This window comes from Pinus tabuliformis, chromosome 1_2, assembly GCF_031772625.1.
Source record: "Pinus tabuliformis cultivar Carrire ecotype Pingquan chromosome 1_2, CPIR1, whole genome shotgun sequence".
NCBI lineage: Eukaryota > Viridiplantae > Streptophyta > Pinopsida > Pinales > Pinaceae > Pinus > Pinus tabuliformis.
Window position 1 is genome coordinate 1,077,899,418 of NC_142298.1, and position 12,562 is coordinate 1,077,911,979.

The 12,562-nt window shown below is 39.4% G+C and overlaps 1 protein-coding gene and 1 pseudogene across 2 annotated transcripts in view; one reads left to right on the top strand and one right to left on the bottom strand.

The window, feature by feature from the left end:
* LOC149209864 (uncharacterized) overlaps positions 1–12,562 on the bottom strand; it is an 88,546-nt gene that overhangs the window by 68,072 nt on the left and 7,912 nt on the right. The gene's annotated exons all lie outside the window — the stretch shown is intronic.
* On the top strand, positions 11,067–11,881 carry LOC149209865 (GTP 3',8-cyclase pseudogene; annotated as a pseudogene).

Below are 12,562 nucleotides of genomic sequence, written 5' to 3' on the forward strand. Positions count from 1 at the left end.
GAAATCAGATTTTTGGCCAATGCAGGAATATGTAGAACACCCGGAAGTGTTCTAACCCTTCCACCTTGCAACTTCAACTTTACTTTTCCCCGACCAATGATTCTAGCCTTCCTATCATCTCCTAAGAAGACATCACCACCATTGTATTTCTCATACTCGCAGAACCACTCTCTATGGGGAGTGAACTGAAAGGATGCACCTGAGTCAATCAACCATGCCTCATGATCTACATGTGTACTTGAAGAAGCCAAGTACACATCCCCACCTTCATCTGAGGTGGTTTTCGCCTCTGCAGAAGGAGCATCATCAGATCCCTTTCCTTTATCAGGAGCTTTAGATTTACAATCCCTTCTGAAGTGCCCTTCCTTTCCGCATTTCCAGCACACCACCTTTGTAGGTTTTCCTGGAGATTTAGATCTCCCTCTAGATTTAGATCTCCCACTCGATGACTTATTTTTGTTTCTGTTCTAGGACCGTCCTCGTACAGACAAGGCATCACCATTCTGGTTGTCCATATTCTTCCGTCTCATCTCCTCCGTCAGCAAGGCTAAGACTATTTCATCAAACTGCAAAGCAGTTGCATTGCTACCTATTGCAATAACCAGACTATCCCACGAATCTGGTAGAGAACACAATAGACTGATGCACTTATCTTCATCTGAAATTTTAGTATCAACAGATAATAATTGACTTACCACAGTATTAAACGCATTCAGATGCTCTGTCACCGAGTCTCCATCTTTCATCCTCAGGTTATACAGCTTTTTTCGCAGGAACAGTTTATTCACCAGAGACTTAGATTGGTACAAAGTCCCTAACTTGACCCACAAAGCCTTTGCCGTAGCTTCCCCTGATACATTCAGCAATACTGAATCTAAGACACAATCGTATTGTGCTCTTTGCCTTCCGATCCAATTTCTTCCATTCTTCATCGGTCACTCCCGATGGTTTAGTACCCGGATCTACCGCGATCCACTGATCTTTATCGACCAACAGATCCTCCATCTTGAGTTTCCACAACTCAAAACTCTGACCATTGAACTTCTCAATCTCGATCTTTCCACTGCTCACCATCTTCTTTCACCACCAGAATCGATCTCGCAGATCTCCCACTGAACAGGGTCTACCACAGGCCCGAGCGAAACCCCTCAACAACAAAGGCGTCCCCTTGAAGCCAAAACAGCTCCGATACCAAATGTAGGTTTTAACCCTGTACAGAAATTACCTGCATACGAATTCTTAAACAAAGAAAATAAACAATGCGAGAGCATAACCCATAAAACACATATGCACAGAGATTTTTCCCTGGATCCCAAAACCGGGACTACCAGCTTGATTTTTCATTATGTTCCTTTCAATGTTACAATACATATTTATACATGCCGAAGCATCCAATACCATGGACCGAAAAGCCATCGCGTCCAATACCATGTGCAAAAAACATGCACAAAACCATAGGTAGGTTCGCCCAACCTAATATAGGGTCCAAAAAAAAATTTTCCCGGGGCGCTGCCCCGGACCACTGCGCAATCGGCGCAACGAAGGGGGGCTACCGCCCCCCTCTAACCCCCCGTTTAACTACATAGGTTAGTCGTGGAAAGAATATAACACAACCCAACAGTGTCAATCTGGGAATTCTTACTAAGTCATTCATTTAAATAAATCATATCCACTTGAGCTATATATGAACCAAAATAATTCTGATAAGTTATGCACTAGATAATCCATCACTAAGTGAGTCATACAAGTAGTCCATACATCAACCATTTCTATCATCAATATCAAATTTATCAATTGATTCATATAACTAGTTTTATGTGTCAAACCAAATGCATCAATATTACATATTGTTCATAAATAAATAACATGGAACTACAAAATAGAACCTTAACATAGGTAGCTATCTAAGTCAAAATAGGCATCACAGATGCTCAAAAAGCGAGGGGTAGTCACGACGCATAGTCTTTGCATCCTCCCAGGTAGCAGATCCTAGGCTATACTTGTCCCACTGGACCTTAACTTGGTCCACCGTGAGATGTCTGAGTTGTCAAACCCTACGGTCCAATATGCGTAATGGTTCTACCATTATGGTTCCCATGTCCGAGACCTGCAAGTCCTGCCAATCCAATTTGTGAGACTCGTCAGCAACATAATGTCGTAAAACAGATACATGAAAAACGTCATGAGTTTTATGCAAATGGGGCGGCAGTACAAGACGATAAGCAATTGGTCCAATCTTCTCTTTGATCCTAAAAGGTCCTACAAACCGAGGTGACAATTTCGTCCCCTTCCCAAACCGGATGGTGCTTTTGTTGGGTCGGATACGAATAAAAACTTGGTCCCCTATCTCATAACTGTGATCAATCCTATGTGAATCAGCATAGCTCTTCGGTCTATCCTGTGCTTCCTTTAACCTTTGTCGAACCTGCTTTACCCGTTCCTCCATTTCTTGAACTAATTTTGGGCCAACTATCACTCAGTCCTCCAACTTTTCCCAACTCAACGGCATCCTGCAAGGCCTTCCATATAGAACTTGATAAGGAGGCATCCCGATCAAAATATGATAACTGTTATTATAGGCAAACTCTACCGATGGTAAGTACCTTTCCCACTTAGTTTGATTATCCATGACGTTCATCCTAAGCATGTCCTCCAAAACCTGATTTACTCTTTTAGTCTGCCCATCTGTTTCTGGATGATATGCAGTGCTCAGGTTTAACTGAGTTCCTAGTGTTGACTGCAAACTTGTCCAAAACCTAGATGTAAATCGAGAGTCTCTATCATAAATGATCTTTGTGGGCAATCCGTGTAGTCGGATAACTTCATTGACAAACACTCACGCCACATTCGTAACATCGTAAGTGTCCCTTACTAGGATGAAATGGGCACTTTTGGTCAATTTATCAACTATAAACAATATAGTATTGTGTCTCTGGGAAGTGAGTGGCAAACCCACCACAAAATCCATGGAAATTATTTCCCATTTAGATGTAGGGATGTCATGAGGTTGTAGGAGTCCTGCTGGATGGCGATGATCAACCTTCACTCGCTGACATTCAAGACATTTGGCGACAAACTAGACTATGTCATGCTTCATGCCTGCCCAAAAGAAGAGTTTCCTTGTGTCTGCATACATCTTCTTTACTCCAGGATGTGCACAATAGAGTGCTCTATGACAGTGTGGAAAAAGTCTGCAAAAAATCCCGATTTAATCCTAAAAACGCGATTTTTTGAACTAAACGATTTAATCCCCCGACTTTTTGGTGACTTTTTCACAAAGGAAAAAATCACGATTTTTTCCTTATACTCCCGATTTAATCGGGAGTCGACCCAAAAAGTCTTCCTCCCCTCCCAGGCCGCGGATAAAGAGGCCGCAAAGGTGAAAAAACTGTAAATTGAAGCTTCCGTCCATGCATTTTCAAGTTATTGCATTGTATTGTTTGTCATAGTTCTTGCGAGCATAGCAGTCTCATTTGTAATCTGTTAGTTTTGAGGTTAAGATATGTTTTTTTTTCCAAGGAAAAGCAAATCTTTATACTTCATATTTCTAGTTAGAAAGAAAAGTATACATTCGCTAAGCCTCTAGGCTTTCAGTGATCCAGACTCTAACAGCCACTGCCCCTTCAAAAGATTACAAAAGTACCAAAAGGATAGGCATACAACAGTCTTCCGTAGAAAGAACCCCACACCATCAAAAACATTGTTACAGTTGTTGAATGCTTCCAAGAGAAACAACAAAGAGGAGGTCATGAAGATCAAATAGCAACAACCTGTCCAAAAAAAACAAAACCAGTGCCTCAAAAAAGAACCCATTTTTCAGACAGGAACAAAGTACCTGTGAAATCTTGTGACAGCAAAGATCCTTCCTGCAATGAGAGCACGTTTTGAAAGGGAATCTTCTTTAGTGGTGAATTCCCTATAAATGTGGGGAAAGGTTATGTATCAGAAGTGGGTTTTACCTCCAAGAGTTTTTGAATAATAGATGCCAAGGCTAGGTTAATAATCTGACATCTACTGTTTTCTCAGAAAATAAGCAGCGTGGATTCACCAAGCGTTAATTTTCACATTTACTGTGATACTCACTGTTAATTTTCATTGGACCTACCACCTAACACCTTATTACCCAAGCAGATTACAATCTACTGAATAAATGCATGACTTATTTCTTAATACAATTAGCAGAAACAAAAATTAAAAGGGGAAGAGGATCTCAATGACTGATTACTTGATGACTTTTAGATGACTCATGATATACATTTATTATATTTTTGGTTGATATTTTGACTCTTGAGAGTTGAGACTCGGACAGGACTCAAAATTCAGGAGTGGATTCACTATTTTGATATGTGATGTAGCATTAGACTTCATATACATAATATATATTAGCTCTCTTTACATTTGTATGTGGAAATGCATTTATTTGATGTTGTGGATACTCTAGATGTTAAAAAAAATAAAAAAAATAAAATGAATAATTTTGTGTTTTTTTAATTTTGCCAACTTTTTCAAAAAACTCCCGACTTTGACGAGTGTTTCAACTTTTGGACCCTTGCCGAATTAATCCCAACTTCGAATTTTTCCACATTTCTCTATGAGACTCTCCGAGGATGGTTTCTCTTATACCCCCTTCCTTAGGTACGTACATTCCCCCTTGGAATCTCAATAGCCCATCTGGTTCAAGGACATATCCTTCAAACTTTGGTTCTATCTGTTTCCCATTCTAGATAGCTGAGATGACTTTTAGATACCAACTATCTTCAAAGAGTTTCTCCAATATCCACTCCCTTAAATTTACCTTTAAGGCTACTAGGGAGAAGGTTTGTGGCCTCCTGCTTAGTGCATCTGCCACTACATTCTCCTTTCCCTTGATGTATGAGATTTCAAAATCATACTCACTCATGATTTCGCTCCATCGCCTTCGTCTGGCATTCAAATCCCCTCGAGTGAAGATATGCTTCAGGCTTTGATGATCCATTCTTAACTCAAATCTTCTCCCAATGAGGTAGTGTCTCCATAGCTTCAAGGCTAACATTACTGCTACCAATTCTAAGTCGTGGGTAGCATATAACTCTTCATGCTTCTTCAATTTTCTAGAAGAATAAGCTATTACCCCGCCTTCTTGCATCAATACTGCACCCAATCCTTGCGTCGAAGCATCGGTGCAGACTGTGAAGTCTTTTCTCATGTTTGGTACTTGAAGGATCGGTGCACTAGTTAGTAACCTCTTCAACTCTGTGAATGCAATGTCACATTCATTTGTCCATTCATACCTAACCCCCTTTCGTTGTAATGTGGTGATGGGTTTGCAATCCTTGAAAATCCTTCCACAAACCTGTGATAATACCCAGCTAGCCCTATAAAACTACATACCTCATGGGCATTTTTTGGTACTGGCCAATCCATTATGGCCTTCACTTTTTCTGGGTCAACTGAAATCCCTTCTCCTGGAATGATGTGCCCAAGGTAATGGACTTTCTTCTGAAAGAAGGAACACTTTGACAATTTCCCATACAATTGGTTTTCCCTTAAACAAGTCAATACTACCCTTAGGTGCTTTTCATGCTCCTTTTCATTCTTGGAATATATAAGAATGTCATCAAGGAAGACTTGCACGAATTGGTCCAAATACTTCCTGAACACACCATTCATGAGGCTCATGAATACTGCTGGTGCATTGGTTAAACCGAATGGAACAACTACGAACTCATATTTCCCAAACCGAGTTCGAAATGCAGTTTTTGAGATGTCCTCCTCCTTTATCCTCAATTGGTGGTACCCAGATCGTAGATCAATTTTTGAGAAGACCGTTGCCCCCTTCATTTGATCAAATAAGTCGTTTATTCGAGGTATTAGGTACCTATTCTTTATCGTGGCTCTGTTTAAGTCTCTATAATCTATGCATAGCCGCAAGGAACCATCCTTCTTCTTGACAAAAATTACCGGTGCACCCCAAGGGGAAATACTAGGTCTAATCAATCCCAAGTCTAAGAGCTCCTTTAACTGCATCTGCAACTCACAAAGCTCTGGATTTGTCATCCTATAGGGTGTCTTAGATATTGGTTCTGCATCTGGTTTCAGATCAATGGTGAAATCAATCTCTCTTATAGGAGGTAATCCAGGCAATTCCTCTGGAAAAACATCCTTGAATTCTACCAAAACTGGATGTTGAAATAGGGAAGGTCCCTTCTGGTCACTTACAGTCTTGACCAAATATAGTTTGCAACCTTGTCTGAGACAACGTTTTACCTTCATCATGGATATGAATCGTAGGGAGACTCCCCTCTTGATTCCACAAATCTCAATTGGCCTACCTTCATCATCTAAACAGATCACCTTCTTCTTGAAACAGTCTACCAAAGCTCGATGAGCTTCTAGCCAGTCCATTCCAATAATTACATCATACGTCCCCAATGTTGTGACGTATGCCTTCAACTTAGTCATACACACCCCAAGGTTTACCTGACATTGGTCAACACTAGGCCCTATTGCTTGTTTTATTCCAGAAGCCATCTCAACTTGTTTAAATTCATCATGCTCATAGGCTGCCAACCCACATTTTTCTAATGCAACTGGTGAAATGAAACTATCTGTAGCACCAGAGTCAAACAAAATTTTAACTTTTACTTTGTTTATCATACCTGAGGTTTCTACCATGGCAGACTGGTGTTCAACTTGCTGATTGTCAACTGCTGCATAGATTCGGTGGTGGTCACCTACTCTCCCCATTGGTTCTTTTCCCTCTCTTCTGTTGTTACTTGTTCGAAACTCAGGGCAGTCCCGTTGGTAATGAGGTCCTCTGCATCCCCAACAAGTGATGCGTGGTGGACCTTGAACCGAATGTTGTGGAGTTCTTTGGAAAGAGTTTTTTCCCTTAGAACCCCTGCCCCTACTTGCTGCTCCTCGCATATGACTTTGATTTGTATGTGCCCTTGAAGCTGTGGGTGAAGCTGCACTAGAAACCATTGAAATCCCTATTGTCGGTGTTCTAGGTATAACCCTCTTTCCATATGGTAGTGGCCTCCGACTTCCTCCCCTTGGGAAGGTACGAGGGGCCTTCCCCATAAACCCTGTTTGACGTGGAAAGATGGTTCTGCCTTCACCCTTTAAGTCTAGGTGTTCTTCGACATAATGAGCCTGTTCTATAGCTTTTGCAACTGAGGATGTTTGCCACGTCCGCACCATTGCCCTAATCTTAGGTCTCAATCCATACATAAAATGATTCGCTCGGCGCTGGTCAGTATCCATGTAGGAGACATACTCGACCAATTCCATAAATCGAATTTCACATTCTTCTACAGTACAACCTCCCTATATCAGGGCATGGAAGGCTCCTACCTGTTGTTCTTCATAATACGCTGGCATGTACTTCTTCCTTAACCTTTCCTCAAATAATTCCCAAGTAACTGTGTCTAAAATGAGGTGTAGTTGACGCTCCAAGTTACCCCACCAATTCATAGCACTATCTCTGAGTTGGAATATTGCTATTTTGGCTTTGGAATTGGAATTGTAATCCCTTAGTGCGAAACACCTTCCCATCCCCTCTAACCAGGCTTCTGTATGCTCACTGGCACGACCTCCTGCAAATTCTGGAAGCTTAATTTTCTGGAGCTCCCTAGTAATGTTCTCAACTAGAGGTCTTCTATCATAGTCTCTAAAATCCCTTGGGGTTCCCTAACCTTGATGAAGGGTGTTCCCCTTCCATTTCATTTGTTTGGCGCCCTCTTAAGGTTTCATTAATTGCTTCCAGGGAACGCAGGATGAGAGTCAATTCTGGTGAAGGTAATGGATTATTTGAAGGAGGTCCTTGTGAAAACTCTCCAGGCCCTTGGTTCCTTCACGTCCTCACCATTTTGATTTGTTCAAATCTGCATGATATCTAAGACTTATTAGCACTATTCCTAGCATTTTCTTCCACACTATAGATAGTCCATAGAGAACGCTAAGCAATAGATCAATTCAAGTTATGCCACTATGTAAGTAATCACTGTAGCTCACCTATGACTCACTATTTTCGGGCCAAATCTTTTGATAAGAACAATGAACCATTTATACCGCAATGTGACTTGTTGCCATGTATAACCTTGTTTTCCATATTTCAGAAATCCAGCTAGCCAATGCTTACTGTGAGATTTTATATGAAGCATACAAAGCCAAAAAAAAATTCAATCACATTATCAAAATGCAAGAAGAGTATGTTTCTTCCAAACAGCAGAAACCTCTTTTAGGTAATAGGTAGAATATCCTTAACAATATAAAACTATTAGCGGAGGAAGTTTGACACATAACTGAAACATTTTACAGCTTTGATGTCCTCATATAATTTGTGTAAAAACATGGCCATCTTTTTTTTTAGCCATTCAAGCTTCACTTCAGCTCATCGGATTGTCTTTATAAAAGATTATAAAAACCTAAATGTAAAAGCTAGATTCCTTGTACTTGCTTTAATTGCATGCACACTCTATAACAGGATGACCACTGTATCCTTTTAAGAAATAAAAGTGTCAGGTTTCTTTAAGAAACATCAAAACATTACAGCAAATTGACAAATATCAGCCACTAAATCTTTTCCTAAAGCCATTCCCTGTTAAGCTATTGAGTTACGCAGCTCAAAATGCAGTTGGTGAACCCGAAATATCATCATTCATTCATGCAATATATGAACCAGAAAAAGATTAAATGTCAATGCCATAAAAATACTCAAAACAGAAATATATAAAAAGCTTTAGCTCATCCAATTATGCTTGCGCCAGGAGCAACAAATCGTACAACCATCATGGACTAGAAACACACGTGAATATGTAGAATAAAATAGAGAGTAACACTTGTGGTTTTCATTATGAAAGATAATTTGATTCACCAGTTTGAATTTTTCCCAAATAACCTCTGTGTACTGTCAATAAATATCATTCCTGAACCCTTATCACACTGTTGATCTCTTGATGAAGAGGAAGATGGCTTGGATCATCCAAGGAATAATTGAATGGTAGTAGAAGTGTATTATGTCTTAGGTTATTGAATTAATCTAAGAGGGATGTAATTTAATTCACTTCTAAAAAGACTATGGAGGAGCAGCTTTTAAAAAAGAAATAAATGATCATGAGAAGAGCAGAAGAGACGTTATGTAAACCTAGCATCAAACGTTCAAAATAGTGTTACTATCTCAAAGTATACACAGTAGGAAAATTAAGTTTCAATCGCATTCGAAGTCAATAGCTTAGATGCTCTGTCTATGTTATAAGAAATGCATATGGGTGGGTCATACCCTGTACATTTCCCATATTGAAATGTGGAAAGTTGGAAACATGTGTGGTATAGTTCGGAAATGCATTTCAATCCATATGCACACATCCCATGTCTGGGAAACACATTTGAAATGGCCTGAAACACATTTCCCAACTGTACCACTGTCCATATAGCACATTTCCAGAACAGTTTAGGTGATCTTTTGCTCTTTTCTATTTTTTTTATACAGTGATGGCAGGAATCGATTTTGGATACCACTGGATCAAACACAGAATGCTGAAATTGCTAGACAAGAAGCAAGGTTTGAAAATAGAAAGGGAAAACCTAGAAAAGAGAAAAGTGTTCTTATGGGTACTGCATCAAGTCAAGATAATCAGGATGGTGCCATAAGACGGGCAGATTAGCACTTAATAACATGGAGGTGAAATACATCAAACTGAATGGTCAAAGAAATCAACTATCAACATAGCAGAAAATAATAAAAATCAGTTCTGCATGAGTTGCTGTGTGCGGGTGTGCTTTTGATGAAATGACCTAGTTTGTTGCAATAGCTTAGCAAATCTAACTTTCCAAACTTAAGGAGAAGATGACTACGTTGATCTTGTAATAGAGTCATACTTGGGATTACATTGTGGTAGCAGGCCTTGTAGTTCAGTGCCTTAAATGAAGGCCCTCTCCAACTGTGAAACTTAGAACATTGTCAATTATTTGTACCTTGTTATCCTATGAGATCAATACTGCAATGGAAAAAAAAAAAAACCTTTACCTATGGCTCTCTTTTAAATATTACCTGAGAGTTTGGATCTCCAGTTGGTTCACTTGCTCCTAATGACCTCTAGGATTAAAAAAAAAACCATAATTTTGTTATCAAGGACAATAGAGTCATTTTTAAGATATACTATTCAATTTGTTTCAGTTCAATCGTGCATTGAGGGAGTTTGCTTCATTTCTTCACTAATTCTCGTTCAAGCATAAAATCCGTGTTTAAATTGCTTGGTTTTTTAAGCAAATCAACAAGGGTTCTCTCCTTTGCAACAAAACTGTTTGATGCATCCTTAATGTACACATCTGTATATTCCTGTGGCTGACTCCTATTACTCACAATGTTGCTGAGAATAGAAAGACAACCTTTTCAAATATTGGTGCCACTTACAATTGCACAATTGATCATTTTGCAAAGAAGCCATAGCTCAGATACTAATGCCAGGTCCCCACACCTTTTCACTTGCACTCCTATGTTCTTCCAAAGGTTTTATCCCGTGAGACTAACCCAGATTCTAAAAGATGCTAGAGATATGGTGTAACCCTATTTTCTTATAAATGTTATTGTTTGAACATCTTTTGCTAAACTGGTTTGATGTTAAGTATTTCCATTGTATAAAGGTACTGGCAATTTATTAGTTCTATAAGACGGGAAATAAGCTTGGCAGAATTGAATTTTTATATTTGTATTGTGCTAAACTGGTTTAATGTTAAGTGTTTCCATTGTATAAAGGTACTGGCAATTTATTAGTTCTATAAGACAGGAAATAAGTTTGGCAGAATTGAATTTTTTTATTTTTGTATTGTGCATGTTATAGATAAATGTTATATTTGTGAATTGAAATGTCATTTCCTGAAGTGGTTTTCTGCATGAATTTCTACCAGGATGACATGATGCAGTCATTATATTCTTATCCAGTACTTGCCAATTCTATGAAGTATTTATCTTCATCTCTATTTTGGAAAGAGTGAGGCCAGTATCCCATGCTTTTTCTAAACTAGGCTGGAGGTCATTGGCAACTTCTGCTGCAAAGTCTGTCACAGAATTATCTGTGGAAAATGCAACTGTATCAGATATGCTTATTGATTCATTTGGAAGGATGCATACCTACCTAAGGATTTCCCTGACTGAGCGATGCAACCTAAGGTGTCAATATTGCATGCCTGATGAAGGTGTGGAGCTTACTCCCAAACCAGAGCTTTTGTCTCAAAATGAAATTATCCGCTTGGCAAACCCTTTTGTGCCTTCAGGTGTGGATAAGATCAGGTTGACTGGTGGGGAACCAACTATTCGACCAGACATCAAAGATATATGTGTTCGCTTGTCCGGAATAAAAGGACTCAAAACTCTGGCAATGACTACAAATGGTCTTACCCTAGCAAAGAAGCTTCCAAATTTCAAAGAAGCTTGATTAAATTCATTAAATATTAGTTTAGATACATTGGTTCCTGCAAAATTTGAGTTCTTGACTAGACGCAAAGGGCATGCAAAAGTTCTGGAATCAATAGAAACTGCTATCAGTCTTGGTTACAATCCTGTGAAGGTAAATTGTGTTGCGATGCACGGGCTAAATGATGATGAGATTTGTGACTTTGTAGAAATGACAAGGGAAAAGCCGATTATTGTGCGATTCATCGAGTCATGCCTTATGATGGCAATGTGTGGAATGTCGAGAAGCTTGTTCCTTATGCTGAGATGCTTGACACAATTGTAAAACACTACAATGGTCTCCAATGGCTTCAAGATCATTCATCTGGCACAGCAAAGAACTTTAAGATAGATGGATTTGTGGGAACTGTTTCTTTCATTACATCAATGACACAACATTTTTGTGGTGGATGCAACAGATTGTGTCTTTTCGCAGATACAAACTGAAAACGTGGAGGGGTGTTACTAATCCAATCTAGCAAAGCATAGACAAATTGATGATACTGGGATAGACCATACCAGGCCTATCTGTTATCAGAAGAAAGAAAATCAATTATGTTGAACTCTCTTATCTGACACAACTAAAATCTGCTCAAAATTTGAATAGACTGACCATATAAGAGACTATGCATCATGTGATGCTAACACAACCTAATATAGCAGTAGAAAACAAGGCAGAGCTCATCCAAAATAAGAGATGCCTTAAACTGATTCAAAGCCAGCCAGAGTTCAAGCTCAACAAGGCAAATTTGCTTCAGGGATACACAAAGGTGAACCTTCTATATCCCTAGTGGCCAAGGAAGACCTACCAAACCAGGCCAGATCACATAACATAATCCAGCAAAAGCCTACCATTAACTTTTAAAGATGACAAGTACCCCAGTTTCCATCTTCCCAAAAGAATATATTCATCAAATATATCTGAGCCTCTGTTTGTGTAAAACATAAAATGACTAAATGGGAATGGAGAGGTGACAGGGAGAAAACTACGCAGCCAGCACAGAGAGCAAGTTGTTCTTTTTATTTGGTTGGAAGAGCATTGAGAAATAGGCTCCAAGGGGATTCATGACTTCGAGCAGACTTCCTTCAGCTTAGGCAAGAGGTTTGAGGGGCTACTCTGTCAAACAT